Raw genomic sequence first — 17277 nt, 5'->3', positions numbered from 1 at the left:
GGCTTCTAGTGGGCTCTAAAGAGCAGGACCAGTGTTACTTAGCAATTCTTCATGTCACTGAAGGATTATTGGTATTTTATAGATATTTGAAGTGTCTCTGAAATGAATTCCATGTTCATTTTGTATACATCTAAACAATTTCCACTGGTGGAGGAGGTCAGTCTCACCTGGTTCCTCTTCAGTTTAACTCATCAGTATTAGTACTAAATAATGTGACTCTGGATTGTGTTGATTTACCCATCATTATACAACGGTGGGTCTAATCCTGAATGCTGGTTGGTTAAAACCACATTCCAGCCGGTGTCTATTCCACAAGTTACCACCGGCTAAATCTATGATATTAAAATGCCTATTTACTCTGTTCCATCAGACTGCGTAATCCACTGTCTCATCAGCCCAGCCAAGCAATTTCTAAACTTGATCTCCACTATAAAAAGCAACTAGACATTATCTCACATTTCTTTTAGACTAACATTTAGTTTTCAACAGCAGATATTTGTATAAACTTTGCTGTCTGTCCTTCGACATTTGCAACATTGTTTCAATATTCAAATCTCCAGCTGCACTTTTATTTATTTTTATTCCTGTGATTTATGTTTCCTGTTAATTAAGAATAACATTGACGGACCATTTTCAGGTAGCCTAGTTAGTTGGATTTTAGAGTACACAGTCGATGACATGGCATTCATCCATTGGTTGACGCAATAGAACATTTGCAATGTAGTCTTCGTGGAACGCGACCAGTACCAACGACAGGTGGATCCTCATATGAAACAAAAAGATACTCAAAAGGAGATACAATAAACATTTATTTGACAGAAAAACAAACATAATGGTAATAGTATAATGCTTAACACAAAACGTTATGTCATTAACATTTCAGGATGGATTATCCCAAAGTACAGCATGAGAAAGGGACGCGCTGTCTAGAACACCTAACTTGAATTACACGTGACTACGCCAGTTCATCAATACAGGAATGTATTGGCAGCATTTCCAAAGGAAAATGGCCGTGAGCCCGTGACATTTAGGCCCTACCTGTGCTCTAGTTGAGAATGTTTTTGACCTTTGTCTTGTTTTTAATCAACTAATACTTTTGTCCCTGTGTCATTCTCTGGGTTGAGAAGACAAATGAATATACAGCATTACTTGTATTTATTTTTCATGGGATGAGTTTTCAGTTGCTTCGTACAGTTTAACTTTCATAACATTTTAAAGGCCCTGTAACCTTTTTCTCTGTTTTTGGAGGCCATTGAACTCCAGACTGCGATCTTATGATGATTGTTTAGAGGGATGTTTGAGAATGGGCCTTCATCCTCCATCATAGCCAACTCAGGAGTAAGGATCCTCTAGTGGTGTCAAGCTACATAAAACCCTGCTTTCTTTGCAGCAACTTGACTGTTTTCTCCCCTTAGCACCTCGCCAATGCTTAATGGGTCCTATTGTGCATCGAGGTCCTGTCTGTTAAAATTCTGCGTAAATGGATGCGTCTGCAATAGTAAGCAAAATGCTTCAGTTAAAGTTTTCTCTGAGCTAGAGGCTAAAGCTGTACGCTGTAGTTAGGTTAACCCTCAACTATGTCTTCATGTGACATAGCTGTTAGCTTTGAGCCAAAGCTGTGCACTACAATTACACTCAGCTACTTAAACCACAACAAAACAATTACATTAGCTACTGCTGGCTGTTTATCGTCAGATGTAGGCACTGCAAGCTATGTTAAGGTTAATAACTCTGATCTCAAGTTGAGCTAAAATCAAATCAAATCTTCAAATCAAATTTTATTGGTCCCGTTCACATATTTAGCAGATGTTATTGTGTGTGTGTAGCAAAATGCTTGTGTTACTAGCTCCAACAGTGCAGTAGTATCTAAAAATTCACAACAATACACACAAATCCACAAGTAAAAGGATAGAATTAAGAAATATATAAATATTAGATTGAGCAATGTCAGAGTGGCATTGACTAAAATACAGTAGAATAGAATACAGTATATAAACTCAGCAAAAAAAGAAACATCCTCTCACTGTCAACTGTGTTTATTTTCAGTAAACTTAACGTGTAAATATTTATATGAACATAACAAGATTCGACAACTGAGACATAAACTGAACAAGTTCCACAGACATGAGACTTACAGAAATGCAATAATGTGTCTCGGTACAAAGGTGGGGTCAAAATCAAAAGTTGAAGTCAGTATCTGGTGTGGCCACCAGCTGCATTAAGTACTGCAGTGCATCTCCTCCTCATGGACTGCACCAGATATGCCAGTTCTTGCTGTGAGATGTTAACCCACTCTTCCACTAAGGCACCTGCAAGTTCCCGGACGCTTCTGGGGAGAATGGCCCTAGCCCTCACCCTCCGATCCAACAGGTCCCAGACGTGCTCAATGGGATTGAGATTCGGGCTCTTTGCTGGCCATGGCAGAACACTGAGATTAATCACGCACAGAACGAGTAGTATGGCTGGTGGCATTGTCATGCTGGAGGGTCATGTCAGGATGAGCCTGCAGGAAGGGTACCACATGAGGGAGGAGGATGTCTTCCTTGTAACGCACAGCGTTGAGATTGCCTGCAATGACAACAAACTCAGTCCGATGATGCTGTGACACACCACCCCAGACCATGACGGACCCTCCACCTCCAAATCGATCCCGCTCCAGAGTACAGGCCTCGGTGTAACGCTCATTCCTTCAACGATAAACACGAATCCGACTATCACCCCTGGTGAGACAAAACTGCGACTCATCAGTGAAGAGCACTTTTTGCCAGTCTTTTCTGGTCCAGCGACGGTGGGTTTGTGACGTTGTTGCCAGTAATGTCTGGTGAGGACCTGCCTTACAACAGGCCTACAAGCCCTCAGTCCAGCCTCTCTCAACCTATTGCAGACAGTCTGAGCACTGATGGAGGGATTGTGCATTCCTAGTGTAACTCGGGCAGTTGTTGTTGCCATCCTGTACCTGTCCCACAGGTGTGATGTTCGGATGTACCGATCCTGTGCAGGTGTTGTTACACGTGGTCTGCCACTGCGAGGACGATCAGCTGTCTGTCCTGTCTCTCTGTAGCGCTGTCTTAGGCATCTCACAGTACAGACACTGCAATTTATTGCCCTGGCCACATCTGCAGTCCTCATGCCTCCTTGCAGAATGCCTAAGGCACATTCACGCAGATGAGCAGGGACCCTGGGCATCTTTCTTTTGGTGTTTTTCAGAGTCAGTAGAAAGGCCTCTTTACTGTCCTAAGTTTTCATAACTGTGACCTTAATTGCCTACCATCTGTAAGCTGTTAGTGTCTTAACGACCGTTCCACAGGTGCATGTTCATTAGTTGTTTATGGTTCATTGAACAGACATGGGAAACAGTGTTTAAACCCTTTACAATGAAGATCTGTGAAGTCATTTGGATTTTTACGAATTATCATTGAAAGAGGGTCCTGAAAAAGGGACATTAGTTTTTTTGCTGAGTTTACATATGAGATGAGTAAAGCAGTATGTATACATTATTAAAGTGATTAGTGTTTCATTATTAAAGTGGCCAGTCATTCCTAGTCCATGCATATAGGGCAGCAGCGTCTAGTGTGCAGGGTTGCGTAACCGGGTGGAAGCTGGCTAGTGATGGCTATATAACAGTTTGATGGCCTTGAGATAGAAGCTGGTTTTCAGTCTCTCACTCCCAGCTTTGATGCACTGACCTCGCATTCTGGATGATAGCAGGGTAAACAGGCTGTGGCTTGGGTGGTTGATGTCCTTGATGATCTTTTTGGCCTTCCTGTGACATCGGTTGCTGTAGGAGTCATGGAGGACAGGTAGTTTGCCCCCGGTGATGTGTTGGGCAGACCGCACCACCCTCTGGTGAGCCCTGTGGTTGCTGGCGGCGCAGTTGCCGTACCAGGCGGCGATACAGCCCGACAGGATGCTCTCAATTGTGCATCTGTAAAAGTTTGTGAGTGTTTTAGTGGCTAAGCGCTGTTGCATATTGTTCACCACACTGTCTGTGTGGGTGGACCAATTCAGATCGTCAGTGATGTGTACTCCAAGGAACTTGAAGCTTTCCACCTTCTCCACTGTGGTCCTGTCGATGTCGATAGGGGCGTCCGCTCTCTGCTGTTTCCTGAAGTCCACGATCAGCTCCTTTGTTTTGTTGACATTGAGTGAGAGGTTATTTTCATGGCACCACTCTCCCAGGGCCCTCACCTCCTCCCTGTAGGCTGTCTCGTCATTTTTGGTAATCCGGCCTACTACTGTTGTGTCGTTTGTAAACTAGATGATTGAGTTGGAGGCGTGCGTGGCCACACAGTCATGGGTGAACAGGGAGTACAGGAGGGGGCTGAGCATGCACCCTTGTGGAGCCCCTGTGTTGAGGATCAGCGAAGTGGAGGTGTTGTTTCCTACCTTCACCACCTGGGGGCAGCCCGTCAGGAAGTCCATGACCCAGTTGCACAGGGCGGGTTTCAGACCCAGGGCCCGAGCAAACCTCTTACATCTAGATGTAAGCGGAACGCCTCGCCAATATCCAATGATAAAGCGTTGCGCGAATTACAAACACCTCAGAAATCCAAAAACGTAAATTTTTCAAACATATGACTATTTTACACCATTTTAAAGACAAGACTCTCCTTTATCTAACCACATTGTCCGATTTCAAAAAGGCTTTACAACGAAAGCAAAACATTAGATTATGTCAGCAGAGTACCCCGCCAGAAATAATCACACACCCATTTTTCAAGCTAGCATATAATGTCACAAAAACGAAAACCACAGCTAAATGCAGCACTAACCTTTGATGATCTTCATCAGATGACACTCCTAGGACATTATGTTATACAATACATGCATGTTTTGTTCAATCAAGTTCATATTTATATAAAAAAAACAGCTTTATACATTAGCATGTGACGTTCAGAACTAGCATACCCACCGAAAACTTCCGGTGAATTTACTAAATTACTCACGATAAATGTTCCCAAAAAACATAACAATTATTTTAAGAATTATAGATAAAGAACACTTTTATGAAATCGCGGTGTCCAATTTTAAAATAGCTTTTCGGTGAAAGCACATTTTGCAATATTCTGAGTAGATAGCATCATGGCTAGCTATTTTGACACCCACCAAGTTTGGCACTCACCAAACTCAGATTTACTGTAAGAAAAATTGGATTACCTTTGCTGTTCTTCGTCAGAATGCACTACCAGGACTTCTACTTCAACACCCAATGTTGTTTTTGTTCCAAATAATCCATAGTTATATCCAAATAGCTGCGTTTTGTTCTTGCGTTCAAGACACTATCCGAAGGGTGACGCGCCGGCGCATATCGTGACAAAAAAAATCTAAATATTCCATTACCGTACTTCGAAGCATGTCAAACACTGTTTAAAATACATTTTTATGTGATTTTTCTCGTAAAATAGCAATAATATTCCGACCGGGAGACCTTGTTTTCGTTCAAACACTGAAAATGGAAAATGGAGTCTTCAATGACACGGGCGCATGGATGTGTTCTCAGAACGACCACTTTCCAAAACCCCTACTGTTTTTCGCCCAGGGACTGCAGAGTCATCATTCCCCGTTCTGGCGCCTTCTGAGAGCCTATGGGAGCCTTAGAAAATGTCACGTTACAGCAGAGAGCCTCTATTTTTGATAAAGAGGCTATAGAAGGACAAGAAATGGTCAGACAGGGCACTTCAGGTATGGAATCTTCTCAGGTTTTGGCCTGCCATATGAGTTCTGTTATACTCACAGACACCATTCAAACAGTTTTAGAAACTTTAGGGTGTTTTCCATCCAAATCATATAATTATATGCATATTCTAGTTTCTGGGCAGGAGTAATAACCAGATTAAATAGGGTACGTTTTTTATCCGGCCGTGAAAATACTGCCCCCTATCCTAAACAGGTTAAAGATGAGCTTGGAAGGTACTATGGTGTTGAATGCTGAGCAATAGTCAATGAACAGCATTCCTACATACAGTAGGTATTCCTCTTGTCCAGATGGGATAGGGCAGTGTGCAGTGCGATGGCGATTGTATCGTCTGTGGATCTATTGGTGCAGTAAGCAAATTGAAGTGGGTCTAAGGTGTCAGGTAAGGTAGTGATATGATACTTAACTAGCCTCTCAAAGCACTTCATGATGACAGAAGTGAGTGCTACGGGCCTATATTCATTTAGTTCAGTTACCTTTGCTTTCTTGGGTACAGGAACAATGGTGGACATCTTGAAGCAAGTGGGGAAAGCAGACTGGGATAGGGAAAGATTGAATATGTCCGTAAACACTCCAGCCAGCTGGTCTGCGTATGCTCTGAAGATGCGGCTAGGGATGCCATCTGGGCAGCCTTGCTGGGTTAACACGCTTAAATGTCTTATTCACTTCGGCCACGGAGAAGGAGAGCCCACAGTCCTTGGTAGCGGGCCGCATCGGTGGCACTGTGTTATCCTCAAAGCGGGCAAAGAAAGTGTTTAGCTTTTCCAGAAGCAAGATGTCAGTGTCCGCGACGTGGCTAGTTTTCCTTTTGTAGTCCGTGATTTTCTGTAGACCCTGCGTCATACGTCTCATGTCTGAGCCGTTGAATTGCGACTTTTTCGCTGTACTGACATTTTGCCTGCTTGATTGCCTTACGGAAGGAATAACTACACTGTTTGTATTCGGCCATATTCCCAGTCACCTTGCCATGGTTAAATGCGGTGGTTCGAGCTTTCAGTTTTGCGCAAATGCTGCCATCTATCCACAGTTTCTAGTTTGGGTAGGTTTTAATAGTCACAGTGGGTACAACATCTCCTATACACTTCCTTATGAACTCAGTCCCCGTATCCGTGTATTTGTTATTCTCAGAGGCACCCAGAACATATCCCAGTCCGCATGATCAAAACAATCTTGAAGAATGAATTCTGATTGGTCAGACCAGCATTGAATAGACCTTAGCACGCGTACTTCCTGTTTGAGTTTTTGCCTAAAGGAAGGGAGGAGCAAAATGGAGCCGTGATCAGATTTGCTGAAGGGAGGGCGGGGAAGTAGGCATTTTGAAAATTTGAGTAGCAGTGGTCCAATGTTTTTCCAGAGCGAGTACTACAGTGAATGTGTTGGTAGAACTTCGGGAAACGTTTTTCTAAAATTTGTTTTGTTATAATCTCCAGCAACAATAAATGTGGCCTCAGGATATGTGATTTCCAGTTTGCATAAAGTCCAGTGTAGTTTTTTGAGGGCCGTCGTGATATTGGCTTGAGGGGGAATATACACGGCTGTGACTATAACCGAAGGTAATTATCTTGGGAGGTAATACGGTCGGCATTTGTTTGTGAGGTATTCTAGGTCGGTGAACAAAAGGACTGGAGTTTCTGTATGTTATCACAATCACACCATGAGTAGTTAATCATGAAACAGACACCACCGCCTTTCTTCTTCCCAGAGAGTTCTTTATTCCTGTCTGCGCGATTTGCTGAGAACCCAGCTGGCTGTAAGGACGGGGACAGTGTATCCCGAGAGAGCCATGTTTCCGTGAAACAGAGTATGTTACAATCCCTGATGTCTCTCTGGAAGGAGATTCTCGCTCTGAGCTCGTCTACTTTATTGTCCGGAGACTGAACATTAGCGAGTAATATACTCGGAAGAGGTGGATGGTGTGTACGCCCCCTGAGTCGGACTAGAAGTCCACTCCAAATATCCTCTTCTCCCCGAAATAAATTCAATTGCCTTGGGGGATATGAACAAAGGATCCAATTTTTGGAAAAGTGGTATTCCTGGTTGTAATGCTGGTGAGTTACCGTCGCTCTGATATCCAAAAGTTATTTACGGCTGTATGTAATGACACAAAAATGTTCTGGGATAATGATGTAAGAAATGACACACAAAAAAACAAAATACTGCAAAGTTGCTTAGGAGCTAGAAGAAGAGCTGCCATATCTGTCGGCGCCATCTACACCATCTGTCTTAGCCTTCTGCTGATAAAAGGCCCCAAAAGCAGCAGAATGCATGGTGAAGTGGTTATATGAACCTCAGTATCTGTACTACAGTACACTGCCTGCATACTACAGTTAGGTCTGAGCTATATACCAGAAGTACTAAGGTGATGAGGTATGGTAAGACTCTACATAACAAGTGATCATAGCACAGCAAGCAAATCTATTGGGATCTTTGAATTTTTGATCTATGTTGACTCTTTCTGGGCCTTAAAAAGCTTTGTCCCTCATATACTTCCTTTCATCCCTTGGCTCCATCCCACGGTCTGACAACCGACTGACACTCTCTCTTGTCTCTGGACCAAAATCCCTGGGATTTAGCTGGGTTAAATCAGAGGACCAGAAAACAAACAACGAAAAATAATTTCTTCCTCTCTCTCTCTCTCTCTCTCCCTCCCTCTCTCTCTTTGACTGTCACTGCAGACAGCATGAGTGAATAACAACAACATTAATTTCAAATAATAAGCAGCCCAGTATTGTTAGAGGGGTAGGATTTTCTGTTGTTTACTGAAATATTAAATCGTTTTTAGCGGCCACCCTAGACCCCCTTCAGTTTGCATGCCGCCCCAACAGGTCCACAGATTTCGCAATAGCCATCACACTGCACACTGCCCTATCTCATCTGGACAAAAATAATACCTATGTAAGAATGCTGTTCATTGACCACAGCTCAGCATTCAACACCATAGTACCCTCCAAGCACAGCATCAAGCTGGAGGCCCTGGGTCACAACCCCGCCCTGTGCAACTGGGTCCTGGACTTCCTGATGGGCCGCTCCCAGGTGGTGAGGGTAGGAAACAACATCTCCATTTCGCTGACCCTCAACACTGGGGCCCCACAAGGGTGTGTGCTCAGCCCTCTCCTGTGCTCCTTGTTCACCCACGACTGCATGGCCATGCACACCTCCAACTCAATTATTAAGTTTGCAGATGACACAATAGTAGTGGGCCTGATCACCAACAACAACGAGACAGCCTACAGGGAGGAGGTGAGGGCACACGGAGTGTGATGTCAGGAAAACAACCATTCACTCAACATCAACAAAACAAAGGAGATGATCGTGGACTTCAGGAAACAGCAGGAGCAACCCCAATCCACATCGATGGGACAGCAGTGGCAAAGGTGAAACATTTTAAGTTCCTGGGCGTACACATCACAGACAAACTGAAATGGTCCACCCACATAGACAGTGTGGTGAAGAAGGTGCAACAGCGCCTCTTCAATCTCAGGAGGCTGAGGAAATTTGGCTTATCACCCAAAACCCTGACAAACTTTTACAGATGCAAAATCGAGAGCATCCTGTCGGGCTGTATCACCGCCTGGTACGGCAACTGCACCACCCTCAACCACAAGGCTCTCCAGAGGGTGGTGTGGTCTGCACAACGCATCACCAGGGGCAAACTACCTGCCCTCCATGACTCCTACAGCACCCGATCTCACAGGAAGGCCAAAAATATCATCAAGGACAATAACCACCCGAGCCACTGCCTGTTCACCCGCTATCATCCAGAAGGCGAGGTCAGTACAGGTGCATCTGGGACCGAGAGACTGAAAAATAGCTTCTATCTCAAGGCCACCAGACTGCTAAACAGCAATCACTAACTCAGAGAGGCTGTTGCCTGCATTGAGACCCAATCACTGGACACTTTAATAAAGGTATCACTAGTCACTTTAAATAATGCCACTTTAATAATGTCTACATATCTTACATTACTCATATCACATGTATATACTGTATTTTATACCATCTACTGCACCTTTCCTATGCCACTCGGCCATCACTCATCCATGTATTTATATGTACATATTCTCATTCACCCCTTTAGATTTGTGTGTATTAGGTACATGTTGGGGAATTGTTAGATTACTTGTTAGATATTACTGGACTGTCGGAACTAGAAGCACAAGCATTTCGCTACACTCACATTAACATCTGCTAACCATGTGCATGTGACCAATAAAATTTGATTTGATTTGAGTTCCTGGAAAAGCATCAGAGATATTCGAAATCAACGCTATTTTCCAGCCACATGTCATACTGACATACTCATCAGCTGAAGAGTCATTACTTTGATGCTTTACGCTGTGCTTTCAGGGCACTTGACTTTCCCTTTCCCTCTGCGGAGTACATGTGGAGATGTGGCCATGCCTACGCACACATTCACAGGGCTGATTACCTTTGTTTTAGTGGCACCTAGATTAGAGATGATGGCCTCACTTATAGGGGCTTAAAAGCTCTGTTTTCACCAGACAAGGGCTTTGAGACTCACTTCCAGACAATTTTTCACCCTCTGCAGCTAATGCATTTATAAGGCAAGCACATATCTAGTCCTGTTATAGCTGCAATTGGGAAAGGGAAAGGGGTAAACCCTTCAGTTGTACAACTGAATGCATTCAACCGAAATGTGTCTTCTGTTTTTAACCCCTTTGAATCAGAGAGATGCGGGAGGGCTGCTTTAATCAACGTCCACGTCATCGGCGCCCTGGGAGCAGTTGTTGTTGGCGGTTAACTTCCTTGCTCAAAGGCAGAACGGCAGACTTTTTTAAACAGCGACCTTTCGGTTACTGGCCCAACGCTCTTAACCGCTAGGCTACCTTGCACGCCAAGCCAGCCTAGAGACAGAGCGCAATGGATCTTCCCCATCTGTTAGTCTCATCACAACGAATAAAGTCAACCGCCTCGCTCAGTTGCTCAGACACAGTCGATTCCATGTTAGTACAGCCTGGCTGTAAAAATTGCTTTGTCATTGTGTGAGAAAGTAAACCACCGTAATGCAACATCAAGATGACAGCAATTCATTTAGCAGCTCTAGTAACATTTATACCTTGACTATATGTCTTGTTCATCTTTCCGTTCTGTTCCATCAGAACTGTGATTTATGACTATGTAACAAATGCACATGAATCTGCTCCATGTTAATATATTCCGCTTGTTGGGAAAGTAAATAATTAACGCAAACAATATGAGAGCAATTAGTGTGATATTTTTTGTTGTTGACATTAGGACACACACACACACACACACACACACACACACACACACACACACACACACACACACACACACACACACACACACACACACACACACACATACAAACACTATATCTGTGCTGTGTCTTCTATCAGCAACCTACAGTATAAGGACATTTAGAGCATCCCAGAATATCTCCTAGCACCTTAAAGCAGTGCAGGTATGATATAATATAAAATGGTCTCAGGGAATATCTGAGAAAGTGAGCGAAAACAAGTCCTGCAAGCCTGAAGTCATCATTTTGATAAAAGCTACCCGCTCACAACAAAGGAGTCGCCTGCAGGCTCTGAGCAGTGAGCAGTGTCAGATGTAGTAGGAAGAGAAAAGGGCTTCGTTACCACTGCCAGACCTGTGGCACAGATTCCTAGGGAGATAGAATCTTAGAATCTAATATATTCTTTCACAAATTGGTCTTTTGACCAATCAGATCAGCTCTGAAAAAGATCTGATGTGAAAAGATCTGATGTGAACACGCAGCCTTACTGTACACTTTACCCTGTGTTAATTGGAAATATAGATATATAGATTAGCAAATATTTCTGCCTACTGTGCACTTTACAGTTACATAACACATCTATTATTCATACACCATTGTTCATTTGCCTTCCTACATAATTATAAAACGCCAGTCATTGAAACACAATAGCTCATTCAGATTCATTAGTAATTACCCAAAACATCCATTACCCAGGCCTGATCCCCAACTCATTACAGCTAGCACATGCACTGCACTTACTCTTCATTAGAGCTACTTGTTAAAAAGGTGATTTCTGTCTTAATGCTGTTATGCTGAAACCCTTGGGGCTCTGACTGTGGCTAGCCTACTTTCACATGAATTGTCCTTACGGCGCTTTCAAGACACATTATAAAGACGACATGCTCCCATTATTAACTTTTTCTATCCTCCATTTGACCTCATTCTTCCTTAAATTGCTCGAATTGAATAATTTGACCTTGGAGCAGTGCTGCAGTTGCATGTTCACTATAGCATGATAATGGCAAGATGTCATATAGCCACAGAAAACTGCTCCTTGGTCCTTCAGTTGTGTACTACACCAAAATTACAGCACTTCAAAATGCCTCTATTCTTTAATGGGCGTTACCCTCTGTGTACATCGTCGTAGCCAAGGAACATGGCAACATCAAGTAAATGAAACTGGACACTAGTTTAGATTGCACATTACTGCGACCAAATAGGCCAATGCCTTACAAAGCCGGCATCAATCCCAGTCTCACTGCAAGGATCTTATTAGTGGAGGCTGGGTTCACACGTACAGCATGACCCCTGATTACCACCCCAACCCCCCAGGCCCCCTGAGACACAGATACAGAGGCATAAACACAGTGGAAAAAGCTAAAATAATAAATGTATAAACTATAATATTCCTGGATATGGCTCCAAGGCAGGGAGATGAATGTGTGTGTGTGTGTGTGTGTGTGTATGTCAGGTTGTGCATTTTTGCAGTGCGTCTCCACGGTATGAGAGAATTAAAATGTACCCCTTGTCTCTTTTCAGTCAAGATGCTCCCATGCAAGAAGAATCCAGAAGTGAGGCCTTGTTTTAAGAGAGCTATGATGACATCAATGTAAATCACCTTCTCAATAACTTTCAATCAAGGTTGTTATAGGTTTGTGTTTTTATATTTGTTTTTATTTCTATTCGTTTTACGAGTTTTAAGTTTAGTTTCAGTTAGTTTGCAGACCCGATTTGTTAGTTTTTAAATAGTTTAATTTGTATAAAAATATTTCTGTTTCGTTTTTATATTAGTTAGTTTCAAGTTTTGTTTTATTGTTAGGGACAGGAAGCATGCGTGGGAGGCTAGGAGGCATTTATAGTTTTTTGGGGGGATGTCACTTCTTGCCACTGGGAGAGCAGAAACACATAAAGTGATGTGTCAGATCATCGGTTAGGTTTAAATTATAAAGTAAATCTCTAATATGATGGAAACTCTATCTCCCACATGTTTACACCAATCCAATGCTTTTGAACTTTAGTAGTATAAGTAAGAAGAATCAAGTTAGCGACCTAGCTGATTTTTTCCCTGTTAGCTAGTGATAGTGATATAGTCTCAGATATCCCAGACCTTGGAGCATCGTAAGATAGTCAGCACAAGGTCTGGGGAGGAAGTCCGGCAAAAATATTGGATAATGAAGATGTTGCAAAAAGGCCATTTACCTTTGAAAAATATTGTCACGGTTCCTCTCCGTGTAAGTGGGCGTTCCCTCTGTCACGTAAGATGGCCAAGGGAGAGAGGGAACGGCCACTTACACAGACAGGAACCTTGACAATTTTTGAACAAAACCTGGCTCTGGTCTACTTATTCACCTCCAACCTCGTGAAAGTGACAAACTGACACGTTTACATTTTTGTCAAAATCAACTTTATATCAAAGCAGTGCCTTTGATTTGGCGGCCTGCACATGCGCAGCTCTGCGCAAGACGACTGTTAGACCCGATGACGTGTTTCTGCGCATGAGCTTAGCTAGCTAACGTCGCCATGACGTTGTCTACAAGCCTGATCAAGGATTTCTATTGGAGAGGCAGTTTCTTGATATCTTAGTTTGTAGTATCTTTGGTATTAAAGCATTGGTACATTACCGGAAACTATTTGAAACATTGCCATCTCCTGGCAGTATTTACCCCTCAAATTGAAAACACAAATACATTTTCGCCCAAAGTTGTCAAAAAACTAAACCTGAACATAACTCATGATGGTTTTTATTTTATTTTAGTTCGTTTTGGAGTCAAAGATAATAGTTTCAGTATAGTTTTAGTTTTTCAAATGGGTTTGTTAAGTATTTTATTTCAGTTTACCAAGATTCCGTTTTAGTTACAGTTTTAGTTGACTATAATAACCTTGCCTCCAATTGGTTTGTTCAGTCACACTACTACTCGTCCTCCTTTCGGTTTCAGTGTGTGTGCGTGCGTGTGTACGTGCATGTGTATGCACGTTTGTGTTTGTGTGTAATTGGATAACCTCCAGCCAAAGTTTGTGGAGGCAGGTAAGCTGCTCCACCGCACAGCCAGAGAGGATTGATGACTTTACTTTTTTTTAAGTTTCCATGAAATAAAGTATAATCATCTGCAATAGCCTTGTCTCTCTCTCTCTCTCTCTCTCTCTCTCTCTCTCTCTCTCTCTCTCTCTCTCTCTCTCTCTCTCTCTCTCTCTCTCTCTCTCTCTCTCTCTCTCTCTCTCTCTCTCTCTCTCTCTCTCTCTCTCTCTCTCTCTCTCTCTCTCTCTCTCTCTCTCTCTCTCTCTCTCTCTCTCTCTCTCTCTCTCTCTCTCTCTCTCTCTCTCTCTCTCTCTCTCTCTCTCTCTCTCTCTCTCTCTCTCTCTCTCTCTCTCTCTCTCTCTCTCTCTGGAACTATAAACTCAGATGGTAAACAGTGTCATCCATCAAATACCTGTTTCCCAATGCATGGTGGGGATGCACTATTTTATTCCGCCACTTGCAATCATATTTTTCCGCAGCATTGACAGCTTCACCAAAGGTTGGTTAGAGGTTCTATCAGCAATCCTCTTCCACAGTAATTAGGCCATCAGAGGGTAATGACACACAAACTGATGATGATGATAATGATGAAAGTGCCAAAAATGAGGGAACTTGCAGAGAACCATTTCTCTATTGAAAGTGATGTTCTGTCGGCTGCTAACTCTCTGTGCTAATGCCTATGAGGTGTCAACTTTAAATGTTCTAACGGAACCCTTTTGAGAATACTGTCTGTCTACAATATCTGCCTATGTTGTCTAATTTCATCTATTTGTTTTCTGTCACCTTATGATTTACACAGGAAACAATTAAATCCAATATGGTTTGCATTCTAAAGTCACCTAGCATGCAACATATTGAAACATGTTTCAATTGCCTACTACAAACTCTCCTGCAAATGTTACTGCACAAATGCAACCACACTCCCCAAAACTAAAATTGCATGTTTAATGTAAGATTCAAACTTACAATATGACATGTTCAACCTGCCAACTATGAAATATGCAGCTAGCGTGTTAATGAAGTCCCAGATTCCAGATGTCTCCCATTTCTGTTAAATCTCACAGCAGGAACACTACAGCAATGTTTTCATGCTAACCTTCATTGTTGAGGTAATCACCCACAAGCAGAGTCCTCTATTATCATTTTGTCATTTATCTACATCTAAGACTGAGTGACTGATTGCACAGAGAAAAAAGCTTAAATATTGACTATAATATTTCTGCATATTGTAATGAGTTCTTGATTTTATTTTGTCTGTTGGGTTCAGGAGGTGCTTTTCTGTTGGTCTGGTCCTTGCCTTCACTTGTTTTCAGTAGATGTGTGGTGCTGCTCTGCTGTGATACTCTACCCAGTTTTTATAAGGAGTGGAAATGATTCAATCAGTAGAGGGCAGAAGACTGCTACAGTATGTTCCTCGTGTCTTCAGTGCAGGTAGACTACCCTCGGCTGAGCACATGACATGTGAAACGTAGGAAATGAAGACATTAAAAGCATTGTGCTTGATTGATTTGATCATACAGAAGATGGTTATTTCACAGTTTATTGAACTTGCACTTATTCCCTGGCCTGTTTAACTGGGAAAATATGTTATTTTCATTTTAGTCTGCATGCCCAGAGAAATATGCAAAAACTGAGGATAGCGTCAGGGAACCAGCGCTGTAGAATTCAACTTTTTTTGCCTGTGTGTTTGTTGTGATTGCACTGTGTACGTACCCAAACAAAGTCATTTGCCAATTACTGAGAGGACAGGTATATGTGCTACCAGGAGAGAAGCATCAAATGGCATGATCAGAAGGATAAAGAAGTCCTGCAATCACATTGTATAGAATCTGCCCTGCCTGTACGTTTGACTGCAAAATGAGATATTGATTTTCTCTCTCTTTGCTTGAGGCAGAGAGTGTTTTTTTCCATTCAAAGTGATATTCTAGGGAAAACGTTTTTAAACCATTTCCCTCATCTATAAATTAATGGAGAGGCAGCTGCTCTCATGTCAGTGGTAAATCACAGAGAGAGAGAGAGGCTGTGTATGCTGCTGTGGTTAATGTACTGTCAGGGCTCCCTAAGACCATGTGGACATCAAAGCTGAATCTGATTGGAGGGGAGGGGACAGAGGCAGGAGGGGCTGTATTAAGAGGTAAAAACATACATGTATAAATAATATTTTAATCTATCTGTCTGCGTGACAGCGTTATTTCCCCAAGGCAGAATGATCAATGGGTGTTTAGAATATGCAGAATATGCCTTTGTGTATTAGCTCAGGTCTCTTTAAAGCAGCGATTCTCAGCTGCTGGGTCGAGACCCAAATTTGGGTTGCAGGAGGTTTGGAATGGGTAAAAAGATGTAAAGATAAAAAAAAGGTTTCCTTTCTGAACTTAAATGACTTAAACCAGATAGAAAGTGTGTAGAAATTATAATGAATTTAAATTGTAAAATCATTTTATCTCAGAAAATAAAATTCAATCACATTATTTCAATATAGAGCTATTAGCAGCGCTATTTTGTGGTCTCAAACCAGTGAGTTTAACATTCTTCATCAAGAATATGGGCAACATTTTATTATTGACAATGAAAGAGGTGGGAATGTTGTTCCCTTGTCATATAATTGTAACATGTACTATCAATATAGCATCAAAAATAGTTTTCCTGATTGTATTTTGCCTATTATTTTGTTCACGATTCAAATATTGTGTCGCGACTGAGACCTGGCTCAATTTGGATCCTGAGGCAAAACCAGTTGAGAACCACTGCTCAAAAGAATAAAGCGTAAAGCATGTATGTGCCAGTCAAAAGAATGAGATCAGATTTAAAATCACAAAGTGAGTGGAATTATTTAGTTGGCGGGTAGTGTCTCACTGGGCTTACATTAATAAGGCCCTTGTCTGTCTTATTTTCTGCTCAAACTTGGCTTGTCATAAATATCAAATCAGTGCAATTCATTTCACATGCCACTAGTGCGCTCTTAGACATTCTTACTGTAAGTAGTGAAGCAGAATGCCTGTGCATAAACACGTTCTAGTCAATTCTAGGGTAACAGCCCTGCTGGGTTGCTCAGTGGAGGAAGAACAGTGAGGCGAGGCTCTGGGAAATAAAACTGTTAAACCCTTAAATAGTTTGGTAGACCGATGTCAAAGTCAGGATCCCTAGGTAGGGTACAATTAGATTTTCTCTGCATCATTCTCAACTAATAGCAACATGGATGTACGTGTCTACATGGTGGTTAGAATGTTTTTGAGACCGTTTGGGTACATTTAGCTGAAAACACTCAGCTAGAGCTCAGAGTAAACCTGAACTTATACTATAAAT

This window comes from Salmo trutta, chromosome 18 (genome assembly GCF_901001165.1).
Source record: "Salmo trutta chromosome 18, fSalTru1.1, whole genome shotgun sequence".
NCBI lineage: Eukaryota > Metazoa > Chordata > Actinopteri > Salmoniformes > Salmonidae > Salmo > Salmo trutta.
This window is presented reverse-complemented; position numbering follows the sequence as displayed.